General features: G+C 35.7%; 1 protein-coding gene and 1 long non-coding RNA gene across 9 annotated transcripts in view; one reads left to right on the forward strand and one right to left on the reverse strand.

The window, feature by feature from the left end:
* nbeab (neurobeachin b) overlaps positions 1 to 24,924 on the reverse strand; it is a 569,044-nt gene that overhangs the window by 149,518 nt on the left and 394,602 nt on the right. The gene's annotated exons all lie outside the window — the stretch shown is intronic.
* On the forward strand, positions 18,537 to 24,291 carry LOC147840668 (uncharacterized). Its single transcript, XR_015509687.1, has 3 exons — positions 18,537 to 21,437; positions 21,583 to 22,385; positions 23,000 to 24,291. It is a non-coding gene; the product is annotated as an uncharacterized LOC147840668 (long non-coding RNA).

The raw sequence follows: 24,924 nt of genomic DNA on the forward strand, positions 1-24,924 counted from the left end.
CTTTGAGAAGTTTAAGCAGACATTTAGAATAAATGTAACACTATTTATTGCCATTATTTTATTTAATTATCAAGCTTGCATTGTTTTAAATTCATTGTGCATGTTGTCTCAGTCTTAATTACACAGCAAAGTGAGTAGATCATAAAGTTGCAAGCGGACAAAACTGACAAAATCTCCCCTGATGACCCGTGGTTGACTATTAAGCTGAAGCATGTGGGTGCTTTACGTGTGTGTATGTGCTCTCGGTGGTATCCCTGCTGGCCAGCGGGACAACGGACCATCTTGCAAGCCTGCCAAAGCTGACAGCCTGTGACAATCTGCTTGGCATGCGGCTATTTGACTAATTACACTGGATTACAGCATATTAATGCAAGCTGTTTTCTCCAGGGTTACTGACCTAGACAAGCTAGATCCAACACACGCTAAGCACATGGAAAGAGCATTTTTTCCTTTTTCAGAAATTATTATTTTTTAATTCACCAATGAAAGAATCTCAACTTGAGATGTCTCTTGAAGTCTCTCCTGAACCCCCATAAGGCCACAAAGGCAAGGAAATACAGAGGCGAACATTTCTATCCCTGATTTAAAAAGGGAAATGCTTGTAATTTGAGTCCACAAGAGACAGCAAGTTCGTAAAGTGATTTATTACTCATAAGAGTAAACGTTCCCCAAAGCTGGATCATAGGCATTTTCTCATTGATTGAGCTTTTGTGCTGAAATGAGAGCTTGATTAATGGTGGAATGTCACATGGGAGAGGTTTAGACTGTAGGATAAAAATCTTTATATTCTGGTCATTTCCGCTTGAGAACTCTAAGATTGCTACAAAACTAATCACTTGTGTGTAAGACATATCTTAAAATCAATACTATTTGAAAGTGGAGTGTGTAGTATATTGGCTAAGGGAATGTGGTATAGATTTTTATGCAAGTCTTTGTACAGTTTACAGTATTTCACCTGTAGATGGCGACAAAAAACAAACCATTTTTAGGCTGGTTACCCTAAAAATCTAAATATAGTGCTGCTATAAAACTTTGCTTTTTAAAATCATAGCTACAGGCTCAATATTTGGTCTAAAGCCGTGGTGACACTGCACTTTTCACCTAGTAGACCATTCATACACATGCCAATGCCGGAGACTGGAAACGCAAGCTCAAGCAACAAGTTTTGCAATTCGCTACATTGAAAAGTTCAAGCTTGGTGAACTCTGACCTGCGAAATCACATCACCTGGCTGCGTGAGATCAATCGAAGATCAAAACATGCGCTCTCTGTACAGAAATTTAAAACATGGACCAATCATTTTTATTAATCTCTAATCATCTTGTTTAATCCTGCCCCTTTTCACCGAATTTTGCATGCTCAAACTTTAGTGTAACCACGGCATAAGTCTGGAAGTGGGACTATCCATTTTCCTGACCAAGCAGATTTTAAATAACTAGCGGCGGCAATAACAAACCAAAAGCTGCGCGTGAACATAGCAAACAAATGACAATCAACTGAATGAGAATGTACACTCTGCGTCTGCATGAGAGGATGTATCTTTCTATACACACTAAGTGACAGTAGTCTGTATTGTAATTTCACAAAGAAAAAAACAGTAATATAAATAAAACACATACAAAAACACATACAAATCGTAAACAAAGCAGCGTTTAAGCACCATTTTTACAATACAACTCGCTTACCACAAAGGGATTCACTCATGCAAATATGTCTTATAATTCCAACCCTTATCTCACGAAAACATAGCTATTTTACGTTTTGTCAGTTTAGTGGCTAATTCGTACGAATACAAATGAGCTAAGTCATACGAAAATGTACGATTTTAAAATGGAGGCCTGGCACCCAACCACACCCCTTAACCCAATTCTAATTGTGGAATAAGCAAATCGTACTAAATTGTATGAATAAAGTCGTACAAATTCATACAATTAGTGAGATAAAATATTTAAGAAATTGGACAAAATGTCAACTAGCTTCTGTGTGTTCCCGCTTGACTTGTGTCAGTTGCATTGTTGCGTTTTTGTTCTCACGCTCACATTTGTTGCAGAACAACCAATCAGAGTGCTCCCATTCACAAACAACTAATGCCAATTCTGAATGCTAAATTGAACAAACTTCCTGACAGGAGATGTGTTAAACAAACCAAACAAACTAACATGACAGATGCTTACCGATGACCTTTTGCTGCCCAATGACCGACCACTGACTTGGTGTGCCTCAGGCTTTAAAGAAATCAACTTCATTTTTACTTTTAAGTGATCAAATATTCAACTTTAACAATTAAAGTCTCAAAATAACACATTCTCATAGCGTCCACTGGACCTGCTATCTATTCATATGCAATTGAAAAAGTAAGCACTGTGTCCGGGCCTCTGCTATCAACAAAAATGGAAGCCCAGACTTTAACAAAGGCAAAAGAGGAGAAATGAGGCGTACAATGAGTGTGTTTAGAACACAACGACTCTCCCAATTGTGCTAAATCAATCCCAGACTTGCAACAAAGAGAGTCCGAAGCTTTGCTATTTGTATCCTCTCCTCTGGCTCAAGCGCAGTGTAATAATAGTCTTAAAGTAGGTATTGTAGGAGGAGAATACTTGAGTGGCTTACACAGGCCTTCTTATGAAACATTTAGGCAGTGGTTTCCAAGGGTCCAAGGAGGATGGAAGAAAAGGTAGCGCGGCAGAATGGGCTTCGAGCGTTCCGCCGGTCCTTATTGTAGAGAAGTCACATCAAATTAACTCTGAGGGCCATTTGCAGGGCCCTTTTCTCTCTGCCGAGCTTTTCAGAACAGATTAAGCTATGAAAACTTCAGAATTACTAAAGCACCTATTAAGCATTATGCTCCGTCCTTTCTTCAGCTTTTCCTTTGAACGCAATTGAATGCACTGGGGCGTTCAATAGACTCTGAGAGGTGAAAGACTGGAGTTATTGGGGAGGAAACACGATGACAGAAACATTTTAAGAGACTGCCACAGAACTCACGATGGCAAGATTTATGAAATGAAAAAATGCGTTTATGAGAAGCCTTCGAATTCTGGCTTGTGTGTTTATATGTCGGATTCGTTATTTCCATGATCACTGGAGCTCGAACTTCGAGCCGTCATCAACCTCTCGATAGGCTTCAGGATAACACAACTCTCAAATTCATGGTAAAATGTCTGTTTTTTGTCCCCAACCACGCTCTGCAGGGGACATGGGTCTAAGGCAGTTCAAAGCAGCATGGAAAGAGCATGAATGGTAATTGTACTTAACAGGATTGTAGAGGGCCCTGACGGTGGCTCTTGAGACGCAGGTCGTGTGGCGTTAAATGGCTGTCACCCACTCAAAGATCCTAGGCCTGAGAAGAGGACGAAGAAAAGCCCCTGCTATTTGCAAGCCCTGGAGCTCACATGCAATGTCAAGAACAGGGTCCCTGCTGCTCCAGGCAACCTAGAATATGTTGTTCATTAAGTCCTAAGGTCTTGAGTATCTAAACTTCCAGACTTATGGAATGCAGACTTGAGTTTCGACTAAGTGTTGTATAAACAAGAAGCAAGCACATGTACTTTAGGAGGGATATAAGATGGTGTTGTTTGTTTGCCCCTAAATATATAATATAATGAGACCTCAAGGGGAATATGCCTAATAAAACAGCGGGTATCCAACACCTGTCCAGAAAAATGGTATTAACCATAGCCCTTTACAAACATCCAATCAAATACACAGACAATAACAACAGCTATAGGGATGTCTTGCTTTTGAACTTAAAGTTCCAATAAATCCAATAAATAAATAAATCCACCTTTCATTGATTGGATGTTTATAAAGGGCTATGGTTAATGCTATTTTTCAATATGCAAGAAATCTTGGCGCTATGTTTGATAAACAGATCAGTACTGTTGTAAAATTCTGCTTTTACCATCTCAGATACTGTCAAAAGCCAAGTCTTTTTTATTCCAGAGTAATTTCTAAACAGCAATTCACGTCTTTAGAACAATTTGATTGGATTACTGTAACTCTCTCTATTATGGCTAGGCATGGGACGATAACCATTTTCAAGGTATACCACGGTTTGGAAAAATGTTCTGTAATACTGTTTCTAATGTATATGTATGATTTATTTACTATTTTTAGGACAACGGTATCTCCAGCAGAAAAAAATATCCAAAGATGCTGTTTAAATTGTAAAGAAATCTGTGTTTCGAAACAAATGAAGATAACAGAAACAAATTATTCATTTTTATTAGTTAGCAGTAATTTAGCATTTAGCATAACATGTTTACTGCTCCAAAAGATTTTAAACCTTTCAAAAAAATAAAATCTATTGTGTTCAAAGGAGAATTTTTTTTTCACCCAGACATTTAAGAAGAAGATATTTTAGAGCAGTAATCACAATGCCTTGATACAGTGAAACTGTGAAATTTTTATCATACCGTCAGTATCTTATACCAACCCATGCCTAATTAGGGCGCTTCTCTGTAATCTCTCTCTCGTCTGCAGCTAGTACAAAATGCTGCTGGCTAGACTACTCTCTAGCACCCAGTAACCAGTAACTCCTATTTTATCTACATTTCACTAGTTACACATTAAATATAGAATTAATTTGAAAATCTTATTATTTGTTTACAAAACCATCAATAATCTTGCTCCTCGGTACCTTACAGATTTGTTCGGTGCGTATATCCCATATCTTGTGATCTCAACCTACTCACAGTGCTGAGAACACGCTTTAAAAAACAAGGTGATAAAGGGTTTGCAGTAGCTTGTCCGAAATTCTGGAACACACTACCAATTCACATTAGACTTTCCCCCTCTATTTCTATGTAAGTCTCTGTTTGATTAATGTTGATTACTGTTTTAAAGCTTTTATTTATTAAATGTTTTATTTTGAATTCTGTTTTCATCTCTGTCTTTAGCACTACTCTATGTACAGCACTTTGGTCAACTTTGGTTGTTTATTAAATGTGCATTATAACTAAATATTGCATTGTATTGTATTCTAACTGTATTTTTATCTTGCTTTGAATGGCGTGACAAAAATAAGTCGGGCTTTTGTAACATTGTTACTACAGATGTATAAGTGCATTAAATAATTAACCCTGTAAACAATCCAATAAAGTATGACATAAAGTTGCTTGTATTGAGGCACTGAGTCATTCGAATTTGAAAAACAGTGCTTAAAAACTTGCAGAGTATAAAACGTCTAGCATGAAGCCCCGGTAATATGACCCTTATCAAACCTCTAATTGGATTGCCAGTGCTTGGAAGGAAAGATTCTGGGCCTTTAGCCTTTTCTCTTTTTGTACTCCTACCAACCACAATATACCAAAACAATTGGATTTGGATCAAATGGAAAGGGAACTTTTTGTTCGCCCAACACAACAGGTTGACTAAAATTGGACCGGGCAAAAGCCTCAGCCCTCCATTTCGAAAGAAGGATAATTTGAATTTCACAAGGTCCAAGTGACGTTTCGAAACAAAGCTCCAAGCTGGCCATTGTTTGGCCTTTAACCAGTCTAAGTCTTAAAACGGCAACATGTGGTGCGCCATTCAAACCAGAACTCCAGTTCTCTGAGTGGATATGACATTTAAGAAACAACTGTCCCAAAAATAACCCTTCAACTTGATCCACAACGCACAAGAGGAATGAACCAGCGCACCTTGGCTGCATCCTATACGATCAAGGAGTATCCCCTCATCCATTCAAATGCCAAAATAAACCCTCCCCTAGCACCAACATCAATCACGTTAATTACGCCAAACACCATAATAACAATAATTACAATAATATCTCATTAAGAAGGAGAGAGTGAATGACGGGGGAGAATTAATAGCAGGCAGGTGTACAACACGCTGCAATTACGGAGCCTGAAATTAGTTCATCGCCCAAAGGCAAACCGAGAAAAAAGCCTCACAGTCTCAGAGAGAGGGAGGGAGGGAGAGAAGAGAGGCGGAGAGAAAGTGGAAGTGAAGTTTCTCTAGCCAAAAAAAAAAAAAAATTAAAAAGAGAATTGCAAATAAGCAAATAAAAAAAGTCTTAAATGTGTAAATTAGGAGGGGGATAAAAAAAAGAGGAGGGGAGGAAAAGCAGCTTTTCCTGGCAGGGTTGTGGGCGCGGATGAAAGCGGAGCGGCCCACCGCTGATCAAGGGATCCACGGAGCTCTGCGGCAGCCATCAAACCTGCACCTCTGCCGTCGACTGGCAGCTTCTCCTTCTCCTGTCAATCATTCATTATGCCAAGCCCGAGTCGTAGAGGAAGAGCCTCCTTGCCTTGACCTATCATATTACAGCTTCTGTAAACGGCTAATCCTCGTTCGTCAGATGGTGTCAACACCTCCGCCTGTTTTTGTAGGCGCTCAGCCCCGCCAAACTGACACAATAATAACATCACTTGAATTTCAGCACAGTGTAGTGCACAAGTTGGCGGATATACTGTATATTGCCTGTGTATATACAGTGATAGTCTCCAAAAGTGATGTTCAGAGGAGATATTTGCATAATATGTGCTTTTAAGAAACCCTGCAAGCTTATTCACACATATGTGACCCCGCATTACTAAACCGGTCTAATGTGACATGGCTATATTTTTGGGTATAGTCAAAAATGCATGGAATGAGTCAAACTTATTGATTGTTTTATTTTATGCCAACAATAATGTTAATATTAAAGATCATAAAGATATGTATTTACATTCATCCATTCATTTTCTTGTCGGCTTTGTCCCTTTATTAATCTGGGGTCGCCACAGCGGAATGAACCCCCAACTTATCCAGCAAGTTTTAACTCAGCGGATGCCCTTTCAGCCGCAACCCATCTCTCACACACATTCACACACACACACACTCATACACTGCGGACAATTTAGCCTACCCTATTCACCTGTACCGCATGTCTTTGGACTGTGGGGGAAACCGGAGCACCCGGAGGAAACCCACACGAACGCGGGGAGAACATGCAAACTCCAAACAGAAACGCCAACTGAGTCGAGGCTCGAACCAGCGAACCAGCAATCTTCTTGCTGTGAGGCGACAGCACTACCACTGCTTTACCCATTTATTGACATTTTGTTCCATAAATGTATCAAAACTTAATTTTTGATTAGTAATGTGCATAGCAAAAATGAAATTTGAAAAACTTTAAAGATGATTTTTCTCAATATTACATTTTTTTAACCCTCAGATTCAAGATACGCAAATAGTTGTATATCAGCCAAATATTGGCCTATCTTAACTAATTATCTTAAGAATTTATTAAAAACGGATACCTATGACATAAGAGTTTTGGTAAATCACATCAGAAGTCAACATGAGAGACACATTTCTGTTTACACCTGTGGTTTAAATCTCTCTCTAGATTCTTGAAGGGTCCACGGGTGGGTGCATTTATGAGATTTTTGCAATATTTTGCATATGCACACAAAACTTTTGTTTCTGTTCCAGTTACTGAACCACACTGTTCCAGTTACTGAACCACACTGTTCCAGTTACTATGACCATTTATGTGAAGCTGCTTTGACACAATCTACATTGTAAAAGCGCTATACAAATAAAGCTGAATTGAATTGAATTGAATTGAATTGAATTGAATTGAATTGTTTCTGCTATGACATTCGCAAAACTACTGCACACCAAGGGTTTGTGTCAGGACTGGTAAGAGAACATAGCACTTTTTATATTTATACATCTTCAAATTTATAATTGTTAATTGGGGTGGTAATAGCGGAGAGTAGGTGGTGTTTAGTGGCTCTTCAACCACATGATCATCTACACTAGGAACGCAATTGAAGGAACGTGCAGTCCCCCCCGCCCACCGAATTGATTGACAGCTGCGCATATTAACATGTCCCGGTGGTCACAAGTATAATCATATCAACAAGACTAGATGTGCGCAAAGCAACCGGTAATAAAAGGTATGTTCAGTTCGCTAGGATCATCAATCATTATCAACTGTGATCAAGAGTAAGTTTCACATGTGTAAATGTTTTAAAACAGTGCACGTGTGTAATGAATTACAACGATTTACTTTAGCTTTGCTTCATCAGCACAGCCGCGTGTTTAAAAGGAAGACGCTTCAATCCCGGTTTGTGGACGTTAAATCGGGTTTATTCTCTATATTAACATAACAGATATCCACACAGCAGTGGAGATTAACCTGTATCCTGTCACATATGCGTGCAAAAAGAGTGCAAAGCTAAACGTGCACTCTGTCTGTGTGAGTGTGTGTGTGTGTGTGTGTGCGAGTGTATCAGTGTGTGCGTGCGCGCGTGAACTTTTTAACGACATTGTGTGTGACTCAACGATGCAACTACACAACAAATACTCATTGGTAAAGTTCTTACTGTAGTATTTCTCACAAACACTACGTCAGATCTTCTTCCTTTAAGTCTGTCTGTTGTCTGACGCAGCCGAGGGAGGAGATTAAGGCACGCAGAAAGGCACATAGAAACAGTAGGCGGGGAGGACTAGCCTTAAAGGCGCAGTAGGACAGAACAGCCCCATAGTGCCAAAATGTATAAAATAAAATCTTGTAAAAGGTATTATGAAAAATCTGATGGCTGTTTTGAGCTGAAACTTTACAGACACATTCTTAAGACGCAAAACACTTATATTAAATCTGAAAAAAGGGGTAACCTAGGCGCCCTTTAAGTCTCAAGAAATAGATACTTCATTTATAAACAGTTTATTAGGGTACTGTTTTTATTTCTTCAATGGCATTGCTATTTTTAAGAGTGTACTATTAAACCTCAAATGTTTTAGCTGAAATTTTAGCTTGATTTCACCATTAAAAAAGCTGCATACTCAAAGTGCAGTCTGCTGAATGTTTTATCGTAGGAGAGCACGTGGTCATCAGGATGGCTCTTTTAGCCTCAGGGCTGCTCCGGTGCGCAGAAAGAGCCCTGAAGGCAGGAAGAGGCATGTCAGCTCTTCCCTCTGCCCTCTCCAGGAGCTTCGGCAGGAGCTGCACACCTACTGAATTTTGATTATGGATACCAGCTCGCTCAACCACTACATTAATGAGGCCGGTCGAGAGACACCACAAGCTGGAACCCCAAAAAACAAACACAAAACGCAGGAGGCCACTGCTTGTGTTCAGCCTTTGAGTCTGTGATCTTTATGTGATGGTAATCTAGATGAAAAAAGGTCAATAGCAATAATAGCATATTTAGAAAAGGGAAGTTATCAATTCACATGGAAACACATTCCTGCCTCTGAAAAATAAAAAAAAAGGTTATTGCTACTTTCATCTCAGATTTGTGAGATGTAAACTTGAAATTGTGAGTTATGAAGTCAAAATTTGGTAAAAAAAAAAAAAAATTAAAAAAAAAAGTCAAAAGTTTTGAGTTATAAAGTCAGAATATATAAGCTTTCAGAGTAAAAATCAAATATGCTCCATTTATGTAACATTATTAAAGGGACATTCACCCAAAAATTTTTATTTGCCCCCCATTTTCTAACCCTCAAGTGGTTGCAAACTTTTATGAGTTTCTTTTTTTTCTTTTAAACACAAAATTGGATGTTTTGAAGAATTTCAGAAACTAGTCACCACACTGTAAAAAAATTTTTACATCATTTTACAGGTAATTGTCTGTATTTTTTTCATTATACAGTGAAACAGCTGTTGTTTTACAGATATGTTCTGTAATAAAAAGATTCTAACATTAAATTCACAGCTATTGCTTGTATTTTGGTATTAAGTTATATTTCTGTTTTTTTTTTAAGGAAATGTTCAGCGTTTTTAGAGAGTAACATAATTTCATGCTTATTTACCGATCATTCCTGTAAAAATAGGAAAACAAAACTTGAGTCAAATTGTTTTTAGTGATGATAGTATGCCTATGAAGATTAACGTGAGGTTAATGATGTCACGTAATAGCCTATTGTTTTTAGGCTGCATATAATGCATGTACCATAAACTATCAAATGTTTATTTTACTACTCTAACGATGTTGCTATGCTAACTGTTACGGTCACCAGTGATCTAGCGGCTGCGGATCGCTGGAAAACTACACACACGTTAATTTAATGAACTACAACTTCCAGCATGCACTTAGCACACCCGGATTCCTAATTCTCACTGATTACACACACAGTTAGAAGATCGTTATGGACTGATTTCAAGGACTATAAACTCAACACACATACATCGTTGCTGAGTCTTAGGCCCATTCCATTGTATTTTTGTACCCCTACCCCTTCCCCGGGGACGAAGGGGAAGGGCTTCAAAATGTATCCCTAAGAATTGGGACAGCACTACAGCACCTGCACACATCATCATTTGTCATCGTGAGTTTTTCCTTCATATGAGATCAGACGATCGCTACTGCTGTAGTTATTCCAGTTGTGTTTTTTTTTTTTTTTTTTTGGTATTTATATTTAAGAAATCACTGAAGGCATATATTATGTTATCATAATGATGTAATGTGGCAATAAGATCATAACTGTACCATATTCATCTATGTACACACACCTAAACAACACTAACATTATAGCAGACACTGTAAAAAAGCCCATTCCCAGACACTAGACAATACTGACAGGGTATTGCAGTGTCATCGAGTGTCAGAATGTTGTGGAACTGCCGAGTGTAGTCCTGAAAAATCTTTTTCCGAAGAGCTATTCACCCCTTAGCCCTGCGCATTCAAGCTAAAGAGAGCTGGGACATCCCTACCCCTTGGAGTGAACTTGCAAAACAAGGAGTAGGGGTAAGGGTAAGGGCAAAAGGGTGGAATTAGGATTGGGCTTTAAACTGTTTAGTGAGCATTACAATGTTTTTCCCCTTGCCTTGTCGAGTTTGACTGCTTGTGGGGGGTTGTCGCAGATGAAAGTGAAGAGAGTTGGGGAGTCACAGAAGAAAGGAATCGCGAAAGAAACTGAAAGTGAACAGCGGACGGGGAGGAGGGCAGTTGAGGAGGGGGCCGGATCAGATTTCAGAGGGTCCGGATCCAGCGTGTTCCAGCATGTTCGGACATAGATTAAGCCCTGATGATTACAACAGTTATTTTTAAGCTTTTTTTAATCATTCTTTAAAATATTTTTTAAATATTTAAATTGATTTAAATGTATGTTAAAAGTAGAAAAATTATGGAATATTTAAAGATTTCATGCAAAATTACATGAATTAATCTGTATAATAGCATTAAATAATCTGTATATTTAAAATAATAATCATTATAATTACATTAAGTAATTTGTATAATTGTATACAAGTATAATATTAAGAATTAGTAAAATGGCATTAGTTACCTTTTTTTCCCCTTATTTTTTTCACAGTTTAAATGCAAATTATCAACAGTAACAAACTGCAATTTAAAGTATGTTCTCTACTTTTACAGTTTTGGCTTGTAATTTTGTTTAATGGGTATTTTCTGTAATTTAACAGAATATGTCTGGAAGCCCTGCTGCCATGTCTTTTAATCGTTTTTTTTTTTTAAAGATTTTTATAGTTTTACAGTGCACTTACATCCATAGTAGGAAAACTCATCACAGCAGTCAATTGCTACCAGTTTCCAACATTCATCAAAACTATTTATTTTATGTCAAACAGAAAAAAGAAACTCATGACATATTGGATCATAAATTATGACAATATCTTCATTTTTGGGTGAACTATCCCTTTAATATCAGATGCTAGCTTTGTTTGAAAGAGGTAAGCCGATTAATTGGTTAGTCGTTTTGTCATTGGCTGCTTTTAAAAGCACCACTGACCATAAAATGAGCCGCCTAATTCTTTTGGCCCTAAAAATCAAGACTTTCACATAAAGCGGAGGTAAGGATATCAATCATTTTAACCTTCGGTGAGGCTGTGTGTCAGCGTCACAAAACAGCTCATGTGGTGTTAATGAGCGTGTAATATAAAACACCAGCCACTAGCTCCATATGTCCAAGCATTATGGAAAACAGAGTCTTGCTTCTGCTGGCAGACTGATTTGATGAGCTGTTGTGTGATATAAAATTAGCCTCAACGATTCTGCGTTTATTTGATGAAACAAAACTTTATTTTTCTGTATTTTTAAATACACCATAAAAAATGCTGGGTTCCACACAGTTGATTTGTGTTGCGACAACATGAAAAGAAAAGGAATTAAAAAAGGAATTAAATAAACTCATTAGTTTTTATTAATTTAAGTAGACTGAAAATAAAACACTAACATTTTCCTTAAAAAAGCTCAATAATTGTGTTGTTACATCTTATTTTATAGACCATTTGGAGGAATGTAAACAAAAACAATGGTCCCAACATATTTCCTGTTTTACATTTTCAATTTCCATAGCTTCCAGAATCCAAAAAGAGCCACATATTGATAAATAATGTTTTGATAGCTGTTTTAACATTAAGTTATGATTGAATTGCCTCTTGTTATAGTTATAAAATAGTTTGATAACAAGCAGTAAATGTTCATGGACCAGTGACAAGACCACATGCAAATAGTCTATACAAGTAGCTTAAAAAAACAGTAAATGTCATTTTTTTAAAAAAGAGTCTACTTTTTTAATAATAAAACTTGTACTTGTCTGAGTTGTCAGTAGAGGGTAAAAAATCAAACAATTATCACAAAATTCACAAAATCAAACAATTATCTTTTTTATAAGAACAATGTAGTGACGAGTGTTTCCCAAAACCAGTTGCTCTTTCACAGATCCATTGTTTGAACCACGTTAGTTATAATGTAAACGCCAATAATAACGCTTTGAACGTGGTGGTAACAACTTTTTTAGAGAAGAACCCCATAATTTATTTGTGCAACTTATATTGTTTTACACACACGCATTTAAAAAAAAAAAAATCCAATATTAGTTTTGATAAAAACATGCACTCGCTTTCTATATTGACTAAAAAATATGTAAATGGTATGTATGTATATACCATCTATATGTATAGGGCCTATGTTTCCTTTACAAATATTATTGAGAACATTACATATTCTTTTCTAAAACACAAAATCACTTACAAAAGCTAACACTTATTCTAATATCATATATAAATCATACAAATAAATAAATAATGAGGGTATTTATTAAGAAAGGAAATTTAATGTTTATTATTTATTAGGAAATGAAAACAAATCTTACTTTAATAATATTTATTATTATTATTATTATTATTAGTAGTAGTAGTAGTAGTAGTAGTAGTAGTAAGTAGGTTATTGTTTATATATTTTTTATCTACTTTTACAATTTGACACATGCAAACCACTGCAAAAATGTTCTAACCAACAGGCCCATGTCATATAGAGTACAGATACATTTCTTTAAAAATAACATTAACGTATGCTATGTTTTTTTTGTTTTCACAAGCTTCAGAGACAAAACATAAATTTGTAACATGAATGTTTTCAAAGTGCACTGCGAAGGGAGCGCAATTGTAAACATGAAGATTGCTAAAAATGAACTGTAAAAATACCTTGAAAGCAAATTACACCTAAGAGTGATGACTAATGCTTTTTTTATTATCACTTCAAGTTTAAATGTTAGAATGTTCTAAATGAATAGGGCATAGGGGGATAACGGAATAGAACACACCCAGGAGCTATGTTTTCAGCTACAGCTCCAGAGGTGTAGTTGTAAGCATATAAGTTTGCGATGCAGTTTGAGAATGTACGTTGGAATGATGAATTTGAGAAACGCCAAATCAACGAACTATGTTTGTAATGACACAACTTGCGACCTTAGTTGGCTGACGATGGTTTTTAGAAACTCATTCTTGACCTTCTAACAATACGGGAAATCCTGAAATACATGAAATAGCATTGATTACTTGATCTTTTTTACATTTAATATATTTTAAAACATCATTTATTTACATGAAGTCGAAGCTATACTTAAAGAAATCGAATTGCGCTGAACACACATATTATTAGTATTTCTGATTACTTAGCCAATCTTGCAATATACGAAACCACGTTTATGTAAAAAGAACAACCAAATGAATCCCAGTCTGTCCTCTCACCATTTCACATAGTCAATTAAGTGTCATTGTGGAGGGATACTCTGTATAAGTCAGCAGGCGGAAACAAAGTGGGGGCTCGTCCGGGTTATTAATGGAAATGATATACGTCAATATGGCCGTGTCGCCTCCCACGTGTCAGCCTGTCGTCTTACACAAAGGAACTGGCAACTTATGAACTGCCTGCGCCACTACGTCGAGTCCATAAAACAACTGGCCTGGGTCACCAGGGAGCCCCCCCTCATCACGCCCCCTTCTCTCGTCCCAGCAGAAACCGCCCCGCTCACAACAGATGACACAGATGGGGAGAGGGCAAACAAAAAAAGGGGCTTCCTTTGTAGCAAGTGGGAACCTTTTCAAAAAGCCATTCATGCAACAAATTGGGCAAAGCTGGACCTCACCGAATCACTATAGCTTCTCGCTTTTTCAATGGCCGACGTAATACTGCGGACAAATTTATGACTTTCTTTGTGATAGCACTTTAGGAGTGATAAAACGTTGCACAATTCTAAACGGTATTTTTAGCATGTTGTTTTGGCAGCAGGTTTGGGTCACTGCGATGCTACTGTTGAAAGATTAAAAATGTAATTTAAATGTCTGTCTCGCTAAGTTCCGCACTGATTTATCTAATGGATTCCACTGTTCTTATACTTTAAAGCATTTAAAGAAACCCAAGCTCCCCCTCCCGAAGGCTGTATCTAGTCTGTACCACTTCACGAGACGTTTCGCTAGAAAGCACCTGTCTTACTTTGCAGTTTGCTCACTTTCTTTGGGCTTATTCTCGCTCTCCTGCGGCGGCTGCTGCTTCTCCCCCTTCTACCTTTTCTCCTCCCTTTTGCAATCTGCATAGAGAGACATTTGTCATCATTAGCCCAGCTCTGACAGTTGGCACCCAGCACCTCAGATCTCAAGGACTGGCAATTATGAAGCCTTCATCCCTTATTTGGGTTACATGGCCTAATTTCATCATGGGCTTCAACCACCAGCATTTCATTACCCGAGCCCCCCAAACCTGGGGGGGAAGAAAAAAAGAGAAAAACTGAGTTGCTTTCTCTCTTTTTTCTTTTCCTTTGTTTTCGCTCTCCAGAACCGGCTGTTGAGCACACGTGTTTCTCAGAATAGGGCGGTATAATTAATTTGAAATGCATCAAGGCATTGTCCTCACCGGGGCTGTTGATAGAGGATGTTCTGGTTGAGTATCATCGGGTCAGTAAGCGAATGATTACGGACTCAACCTCTAAACATGGGATGTCTCCAAGACATTAAGATTAATCACAGGGAGCTGAAGAGGTTGGTGTCTGGTGACGGCCGCTTGTTAAAGGTGTTTTACTGAGCTTGGGGTTTGTGTACGCCACTTGAAAACAAACAGATGAAAATAAATGGATTTGTTCGCTTAATGCGAAATGAAAATGAGGCTTCTGTGGAAACTTTCAAAAGCTTGAAGTGTCGATTGAATTTTAAAGGGACCGTTAAAGCCAATATGTAGAATTTTCTCTGCCTTATGTGGAAAAAAGTTGCTTGACTTTTTATTGGTGCTAAATAACAATGTTTTGTCTATGCAATCAAACTCATTGGGGTCCAAGACGATAGAGAAATGATACTGTACATTTAACAGAAAATCTATGCAATTTTTAAAACAAAACGAAACAAAAAATGAAATGAAACAAAGCAAAACTAAATGAAATTAAATCAACGAAAATGGAGCAGAAATGAAACCAATACATGATGGAAACAAAACAAAACAAAACAAAAACAAAACAAAACAAAACAAAACAAAACAAAACAAAACAAAACAAAACAAAACAAAACAAAAAAAACAAAACAAAACAAAACGTCATTATTCCCTTATGGGGTCGCAAAACAACACTGAGCTCCAGTGAGTTTTATCCAGTGACTTTAGCTATTTTGCTTACTTCTTATTTTACATTTTAATGTATTTTAAAATGCGAAACAGTGGCTAAGTAGTAAGCACTTTTGCTTCACAACAAGGTCACTGGTTCGAATACCAGCTAGGTTAGTTGGCATTTCTGTGTGGAGTTTGCATTTTCTCCCTGTGTTCTCGTGTGTTTCCTCCGGGTGCTCCGGTTTCCTTCACAGTTCAAAGACATGCTAAACTAAACTAAATTGACCATAGTGTATGTGTGTGTGTGTATGAATGAGTGTGTATGGATGTTTGCCAGTACTGGGTTGCAGCTGTAAGGGCATCTGCTGTGTAAAACCTATGCTGGAATAGTTGGCGGTTTATTCCGCTGTGGCGACCCCTGATGAATAAAGAGTCTAAAGAAAATGAATGAATATTTTAAAATGTCATTTATTCACATGAAGGTTAAGCTTTAGATTTAAAAGGACAAAAATCTAAATGTTCTGAACACACATTAAAATTGTATACAAGTGTTTATTTTATTTTACACAAATAAAAAAGTTATTTTGCATAAAGTAAAATAAAGTCATCATTCACAGAGTCAATCGTGTCCAGAAAGAGCTCCAGTGACTTACATGGTATGCAGAGAAAAGAAAGAGGATAAAAAAAAATGACATAATTTATGCATTAGATTTAAATGAGCTGTTAGTGCAAAGAAAATCTCTCACCATTTATTAACTTTCTGTCAATTACTTTAAAAAATAATGAAATAATTTTTGGAAGATCCACCACCACTGACAAAGGTCCAGAATTTGTCCCATACATGAGTTTATTTGTCCTATTTTGACTGCTATGCTATCATAAATAGTGAAAATAAGCCATCGATTAAGGCTTTAAGATTGAGTGGAATCCTCTGTTGGCTGTTGTGACTTCAGCTAATCAGTTTTGACAAATGCTTTACATTGTACAACATTCAGCTGTGGAAGACAACATACAATCTGACATGAGTGACGTCATCCTTCACTACTGACTGACTGAATTGTTGTTAAATAGAGAATATATACTTTTAAATATAACTTGTATTATATAATATAATATTTTTGATATCTAACTTTTATTCTAAATCTTGGACCTTACTCTTGAAACAAAAAATGACCAATACAAAAATGTAAAGGATCAAAACCGGCCCATATGAATTTGAATGCTAATTTGGCTATTGTTATGCATGCATTTCCAAATTTACTTTCTTACAAGAATCACAAAGCTCCACATTATAATTATTATGCATTCAAAAGGCCAAATTCTGACTAAGTAATGTTGAATGGGCTGGCCAGGTGTTTTTTTTATAGATAGCCCACAGCTTTTAATTTAAAACTTTAACAGATTCTAATGATCTGTTTTTACTAATGATATTGGATGTAATAAATTAGCATTTTAAAAATAAGTTCATTCATTCATTTTCTTTTCGGCTAAGTCCTTTTATTAATCCGGGGTCGCCACAGCGGAATGAACCGCCATCTTATCCAGCACGTTTTTACACAGCATATGTCCTTCCAGCAACAACCCATCTCTGGGAATTTAAAATTAAGTATTTATTCATATTTCTTTATTCTAAATCTTTAGGAAATGTTTTTTGTGATCAAAAGGTGTGGTTATGACCATCCGACAAGGTAATTCAGCTGAATATAATGCCTAATATATTACTAAAATGCCGTATCTAGATCTAACAGATTAATAGAAAATGAGGCAAACAACTGCAGGTCCATTTTTTGAGAAAAAAGAACCACACTTGAACCAGGCTGGCTACGAGTCTGGTGACTCACTTAAACATCTTTCTTTCATGTTCAAAGAACAAATTCAATCATTTTGGAAGGATGCGGGGGTAAATGAATACAAGAATGTTCATTCTGCAGTAACTATTGCTTTAATCTGAGTTATATCAAATGAGAATTCATGATTGCATGTTTCTCAGTGAATACGGCTAAAAATATGTTCAAATGCATTAAGCAATGAACATTCCGGATTAAAGGACATTTAAATCAAAAGGTCCCTTTCTGAATAAACTAATGAAATCAGTGCTAAATCTATGCAAATAAATGCACGTCATTAATCAGAGAAGCTGACAAGCAAGGCATATTGCTGTTGGGGGGAGTAAGGGTGATGGCAAAGCTCAAAAAAGTGATTAATTTTCAATGTTCTTCTCTCTCTTACACTTGAGGGTTACTATTTTAGCTTAGCGTATTTATATAAAAAAAATATATATATATAATAAAAGAATCTACATTTTTTAGAGAGGGTTTGTCCACTTCTCTCCAGCTCCCTTTAGGAAGGGGCTTCTAATACAGCATGGAAAGTAAAACAAATGGAGGGAGAGAATTCAAAGCAAGAGAGGTAGGGGGCTGACAGCCGATAGGCAAGAGAAAATTAACTGGGAGCCCTGTGGTGTGGCCATATTGCCTGGAATAACCGAATTCGCTTCGGAAGAAAACTCAATGACAATTTTGATATCCATTTGCGGGAAGCTGAAAGGGATATGTCATAATAAGTGTCCATCTCGTATAATGCAATCCCCACCAGCGCCGAGCTCCACGCTAATATTGCTTGTCTTAAATGGCAGGGCCTTTAATATGATTTATATTTGACTTCTCCACTCCATTAAGTGCACTCGATAATCTGTTCTTTGACCTAGCGGCGCCTTTTGGCTCAGATCCATTTTTGCTATTCTTCTTTTTTCCTTCTTCTTTTTTTCCACGTCGCAAAATGATGATGGGATCAGTGTAAAGAACTGTCCGTGAATGATGATGAAATAAAGCTGAGCTGACCTCCTTTTGTTGCTGAATAATAGGATTATTAATATCAGTGCATGAGCAGTGACTATTAACTTCAATTAAGACTCTCTAAAGCTCTTGATATATTCAAATCTGCGAATAACCCCACTGATGCTATTAATAAATACGACATACAATGTTCTAGCCACATAAGAGCACTATCTAATGTTGTCCCTTGTTGTTGTTTATGAATTAGTATGCTGGGTTATTAATGAGAGATTCTAATTGAATACAATGCATGATGCAAAGACTGCGGCACTGACTGCAATATATTTCATAAGTACCTATGCTCTAAGAAAAGAAAATGTACAAATGTGACACACTGTTCTGTGTTGATACAAAAAAAATACTTTTTAGATAAGTTATTTATTTTTTTAAAGATGCTTTACCAATATTTTGAATAATATTTTATGCATTGCACTGTATTGCTTTAAAGCTATTTGTAAGAGAGTCTGTGTGTGTGTGTGTGTGTGTGTGTGTGTGTGTGTGTGTGTGTGTGTGTGTGTGAGTGTGTGCTTTTGCTGTAGTGTATCCCCAAGTTTAATTAAATTACACACACAAACACACACAACAGAGAGAGAGTCATACACACCTAACAAAAGAACACATTGAAACATTGATAATTCATTCATTTTCTTGTCGGCTTAGTCTCTTTATTAATCCAGGGTCGCCACAGCGGAATGAACCGCCAACTTATCCAACACATTTTTACGCAGCGGATGCCCTTCCAGCCGCAACCCAACTCTAGGAAACATCCACACACTCTCATTCACACACACACTCATACACTACGGACAATTTAGCCTACCCAATTCACCTGTACTGCATGTCTTTGGACTGTGGGGGAAACCGGAGCACCTGGAGGAAACCCATGCGAACGCAGGGAGAACATGCAAACTCCACACAGAAATGCCAACTGAGCCGAGGCTCGAACCAGTAACCCAGCGACCAGTGACCCAAACGAAACAAAACAGAATCAAACTGAAAGAACCGATACAGAATGGAAATGGAACCGAAAGGAAACAAAGAAAACAAACAAAAAAAAAATAGAAAGTCATACCAAACCAAACCAAAGCAAATATATGTTTAATCAAATCATAACAGTTTTGTATACTAGTACAGTAATACAAAAACAAAACAAAACAAAAAAATGTTAAAACAAAAACTGAAAAAAATTAAAAAGAGAAATGATACTTTACTTGTAACTTGTGAAAGTTTAAACATTTAATAGAAAATCTATGCCATTTTTAAAACAAAATGAAAACAGAACAGGACTGAACCAAACTGTAACAAAATGAAACAAAACCAAACAAAACAAAAACAAAACAAATCTTTTTTTTTTTAAATCAAATATTAACTTACTTTAAATCATAACAGTTCTGCGTACAGTTATACAATATAATTTATCTTTAATAAAAACAAAAATTATACTTTACTTGTAACTTGTAAAAGTTGAAACATTTAATAGAAAAATTATGCAATTTTTTCAAATGAAACGAAACCGAACAGAACAATAAATAAAATGGAACAAAATGGAGACGGAAAAGGAAACAAAATGAAACAAAAAAAATTCAAATTAAAAAAATAAAGCGAAACCAAAACTAATCTTTGTTATCAAAGATTAACTTACTTTAAATCATAAAAGTGCACACTAGAACAATAACACAAAGTAATGTATCTTTAATAAAAACATAAAATTGAAAAAAGTAAATAAATAAAAAATCAAACCTGTATACAAATCATTTATATTTCATTTTTCCAAAAAAGATTACAGTTCTAAAATTTTAATAGAAAACCAGTGACTCAAAACCTGCAGAATTTATAGGACAGAATCTAAATCACTCATTAGTTTAAAACAAATAAATAATCAATGAATAAATAGATAAATAAACAATACCACTCAGTGTCAGTAAACACGTGTTTGACAAGGGCCTTTACCAGCATGCCTGACCATTCTGACAGGAGAATCGCTCTTCAGAACAAGACGGGAGGGAGAAAGAAAAATGAAGAGATCATTGGCGAGGAAACTCCAGAACAAAGAAGCCTTCAATGAGCTAAACGTTTCCTGGGTCATATGCTCTCTCCAAAAAAAAAAAAAAAAAAAAATGGGGCGGAAGACGGAGTCATTGTATTGATTTACACAATCCGGCATCCTATTCGCTGGGTCAGGAATAGCAGCCATACTGTTGTCACATCCTCATATATCACAACCCAAGCCTGTGGACTGTGTGTTATGGTCACAAAGACACTGATCGCAATGTTGTGGAGACGCAGAACAGTGCGTGACAGGAGAGGGGGTTTGAGGTCAAGGGGGATTTTAAGTGCCTCCAGGTCACACTTAATAGGCCACTTGAGTCACGTATACAGTATTGAATGGTTTGTATTCACAACATAAAAGATACAGAATTAACTAACTAAATAGGTATCGTTAAAATGAATACATTTTTTAAAGCCCCAAATAGGGAAAAACGACATGAGCATAATAAATTAAAAGGTTTGTGGATTTCCCAAACAAAACAAAACTAAAACAACGTATACAAAAGATACTCTTCGGTCGACAACTAACCTTTAGCCTTGTACAAATGTCCATGTATGCTTGCAACATAAAACTAAACCTTCACTGTAAGAAAAAATATTAAATCAATAGTTATAACAACATAAGATTTTTAAGTAAATTTGACTTAGTTTAAAAAAATTTATTTCATGTTAAATTAAATCGGTGTAATGTACGTTTAAATTATGTGTAAGGTTAATTTTAGATACACTGTAAAAAAAATGCTGAATTCCACACAATCAATATGTGGTGTCATGAAGGTATTAAGTATATATATATATATATATATATATATATATATATATATATATATATATATATATATAATTTGAGTGGATTGAACATAAAAACAAATTAAGTTGTCCCCTAAAAAAACAAAAGAATTATGTTGATTGAGTCCATTTTAAATAAGTAGTTTGAACAATCAACTTTTCTTTTTAAGTATGGTTGTCCACACTGTAAACAATGCTGGGTTTGACACAATAAGTCTGTGTTGGGGCAACATGAAGGAATTAAGTTAATTTAGTATTTACAAATTTGAGTGGATTGAAAACAAAATAATTAAGTTGTCCCTCCAAAACTTAAGAATTGTGCTGCTTCAGCTCATTTTAAATAAGTAGTTTGAACAAATAGCAATTATTTTGAGTGTAATGTAAAAACCTTACATTCTTCTGTTGGATGTTATACAATTATAGGTGGTCAACTTCCTAAAAAGAGTGTGTAAGATTTAGAATTAAACGTGTCAAGCAGTTCAGCCAAAAATGAAAAGTGTGTACACTTAAAAGTGACTTTCACTGCTTAGAATAAGCTGAAACAACACAATTAAGTTTTTTTGGGGGGAAACTTAATTATTTTTTGCTCAATCTACTTAAATTTGTAAAAAACACTAAGATTAACTTAATAAATTTGTGTCGGGACAACATAAAGGAATTGTGTGAAAGCCAGCATTTTTACAGTGAATTATTTACTCATAAAGATCCCCTTCAGTCGACGACCAGCCTTTAGTCATGTACAAATGTCCATGTATGCTTACAAAATGAAACTAGACCTTCACTGTAAGAAAAAAAATATGATCAATAGTCATAACAACATAAGATTTTTAAGTTAAATTAACTTATTTTAAACATAAAAATCTTTTTACTTCAAATTAAGTCAGTTTAATGTAAGTTTAAATTATGTGTAAGGTTAATTTTAGACACTGTAAAATAATGCTCAGTTTAAAACAATCGATCTGACAACATAAATGAATTAAGTTATTAGTTTGTACAAATTAAAGTGGATTTAACATAAAACAATTAAGTTTACCCCAAAAAACTGAAGAATTGTGTTGTTCCAGGCTATTTTAAATTAGTAGGTGTCTACACAGTAAACAATGCTGGGTTCTGCATAATTGATTTGTGTTGTGGCAACATGCAACATTGAGTTAACTTGGTATATACAAATTTGAGTGGATCGAACAGAAAACAATTAACTTGTCCCTGCAAAAACTCAAGAATTGTGTTGCTTCAGCTCATATTATAGAAATACATTAAATAAAAATAAGGGTAATTTACTAAATTTGTGTTGGGAAAACAATAAGAAATTATGTGAAACCCAGCATTTTTTACAGTGTAATTACTCACTCATATGCTGTTTTTCTATATTCTGCTATTGCTCTTGTAAATTCTGCCAAACAATGACAATGGATACATTTACAAGACTATTAAAGATTTTTAAGTTAAATTAACTTATTTTAAAAATAAAAATCTTTTTACTTCAAATTAAGTCAGTTTATTGTAAGTTTAAATTATTTGTAAGGTTAATTTTAGACACTGTTAAATAATGCTCAGTTTAAAACAATCGATCTATGCTGACAACATAAACGAATTAAGTTATTAGTTTGTACAAATTAAAGTGGATTTAACATAAAACAATTAAGTTTACCCCAAAAAACTGAAGAATTGTGTTGTTCCAGGCTATTTTAAATTAGTAGGTGTCTACACTGTAAACAATGCTGGGTTCTGCATAATTGATTTGTGTTGTGGCAACATGCAACATTGAGTTAACTTGGTATATACAAATTTGAGTGGATCGAACAGAAAACAATTAACTTGTCCCTCCAAAAACTCAAGAATTGTGTTGCTTCAGCTCATATTATAGAAATACATTAAATAAAAATAAGGGTAATTTACTAAATTTGTGTTGGGACAACATGAAGAAATTATGTGAAACCCAGCATTTTTTACAGTGTAATTACTCACTCATATGCTGTTTTTCTATATATTCTGCTATTGCTCTTGTAAATTCTGCCAAACAATGACAATGGATACATTTACAAGACTATTAAAAATATCTTCTTCTGTGTTCAACAGAAAGAAAAAAATTTCACTATGGAAATCAATTATGAATGAATAAGTGTATTTTAATTTTTCTTTTTGGCTCAATAACCTTTTAAGAGTTTAATGGTGGCTAATGTGAGAATAAATTATGGCTGATATTTTAACACTGTACTGCAGTTTACTGTAACATACTGACAAACAATAGGCGAGCAACTGATTCAGACATACAAAAGCAGTACTGAAAACATCACAGTATAAACCATGAAGGGAGGGAGACCGTCTGATCTGATACGGTTGGGTACCTGCCATGTAATGTGTGTGTGTGTGTGTGAGAGAGAGTGAGTGAGAGAGAGAGAGAGAGAGAGCGAGAGAGAGAGAGAGAGAGAGAGAGAGAGAGAGAGAGAGAGAGAGAGAGAGAGAGAGAGAGAGAGAGAGAGAGAGGGGGGGGGGTGGCTGAGGTGGAAATCAAGGTTAAACAGAGAGCTTAAAAACATTTGAGCAGTGTCAGTAAAAAAAAAGTATTTTCCTCTCTTCCCATGTATTAAACCACACGTTTTTCACCTAATCACTACTCGCTTGTGCAACATTTCGAATGCAATAATTAAAATTAAGTAGACATTTGCATAGCTTTCTATTTAAAGACATGTAAAGTAAATAAATAAATCGGCAGGTTTACATACAGTGTCACATTTACACATCCCTGTCAAAGGCCCAAAAACCATTCACCTTGCTTTAATTTTGGCAAAGGAGAACTGATATGTGTGATCGCTGCCTGAAAACAGCAGAGCTCTATTAATTATGGTTGGCAAAATCATTCGGGCAGAAGGAGCCAAGCAGACTACAGTGAGGGCTGGAGCCAACCGACCGTAATGCATCCTCAGTACAGTGACCTCTTACAATCTGTTTATGAAGCCAACTAAACATACATGCGTGGATATTCTGTGGATGTGTAGTCTATATATATATATATATATATATATATATATATATATATATATATATATATATATATATATATATATATATATATATATATATAAAAACATTCAGACGCGCCCCCAAATTTCATAAAAAATAAATAAGTAAGCCTACTTTAGTAAAACAGTGCCGTCGATGTAGGGATTTAGTAAAAATAAAAAGACTCGTGTTGAATCTTATTTGATTTCAGATTCAATATTGCGAAGAAAGTGTTTGTGCAGTTCGCGTAACGATCTTGATAAAGTTTGAGTTCGCATGTGTGTTTGTTAACATTTTACCGGTAAATAAATTAGACTAAAATATGCCGAGGCAAACGAATAAAAGGAGGTAAATCTGCCAAATATGAACCTGTTTTAAAGGCTCGAGATCATAAATTAAGATCTAAATGTTTTGCATTAAACCACTTGCAGACTGCAGCATTCAATAAGACTTAAAATACATATAGCTAAATTAATGCA

Source organism: Danio rerio, chromosome 15 (genome assembly GCF_052040795.2).
Source record: "Danio rerio strain M-AB ecotype USA chromosome 15, GRCz13ab, whole genome shotgun sequence".
Lineage (NCBI taxonomy): Eukaryota > Metazoa > Chordata > Actinopteri > Cypriniformes > Danionidae > Danio > Danio rerio.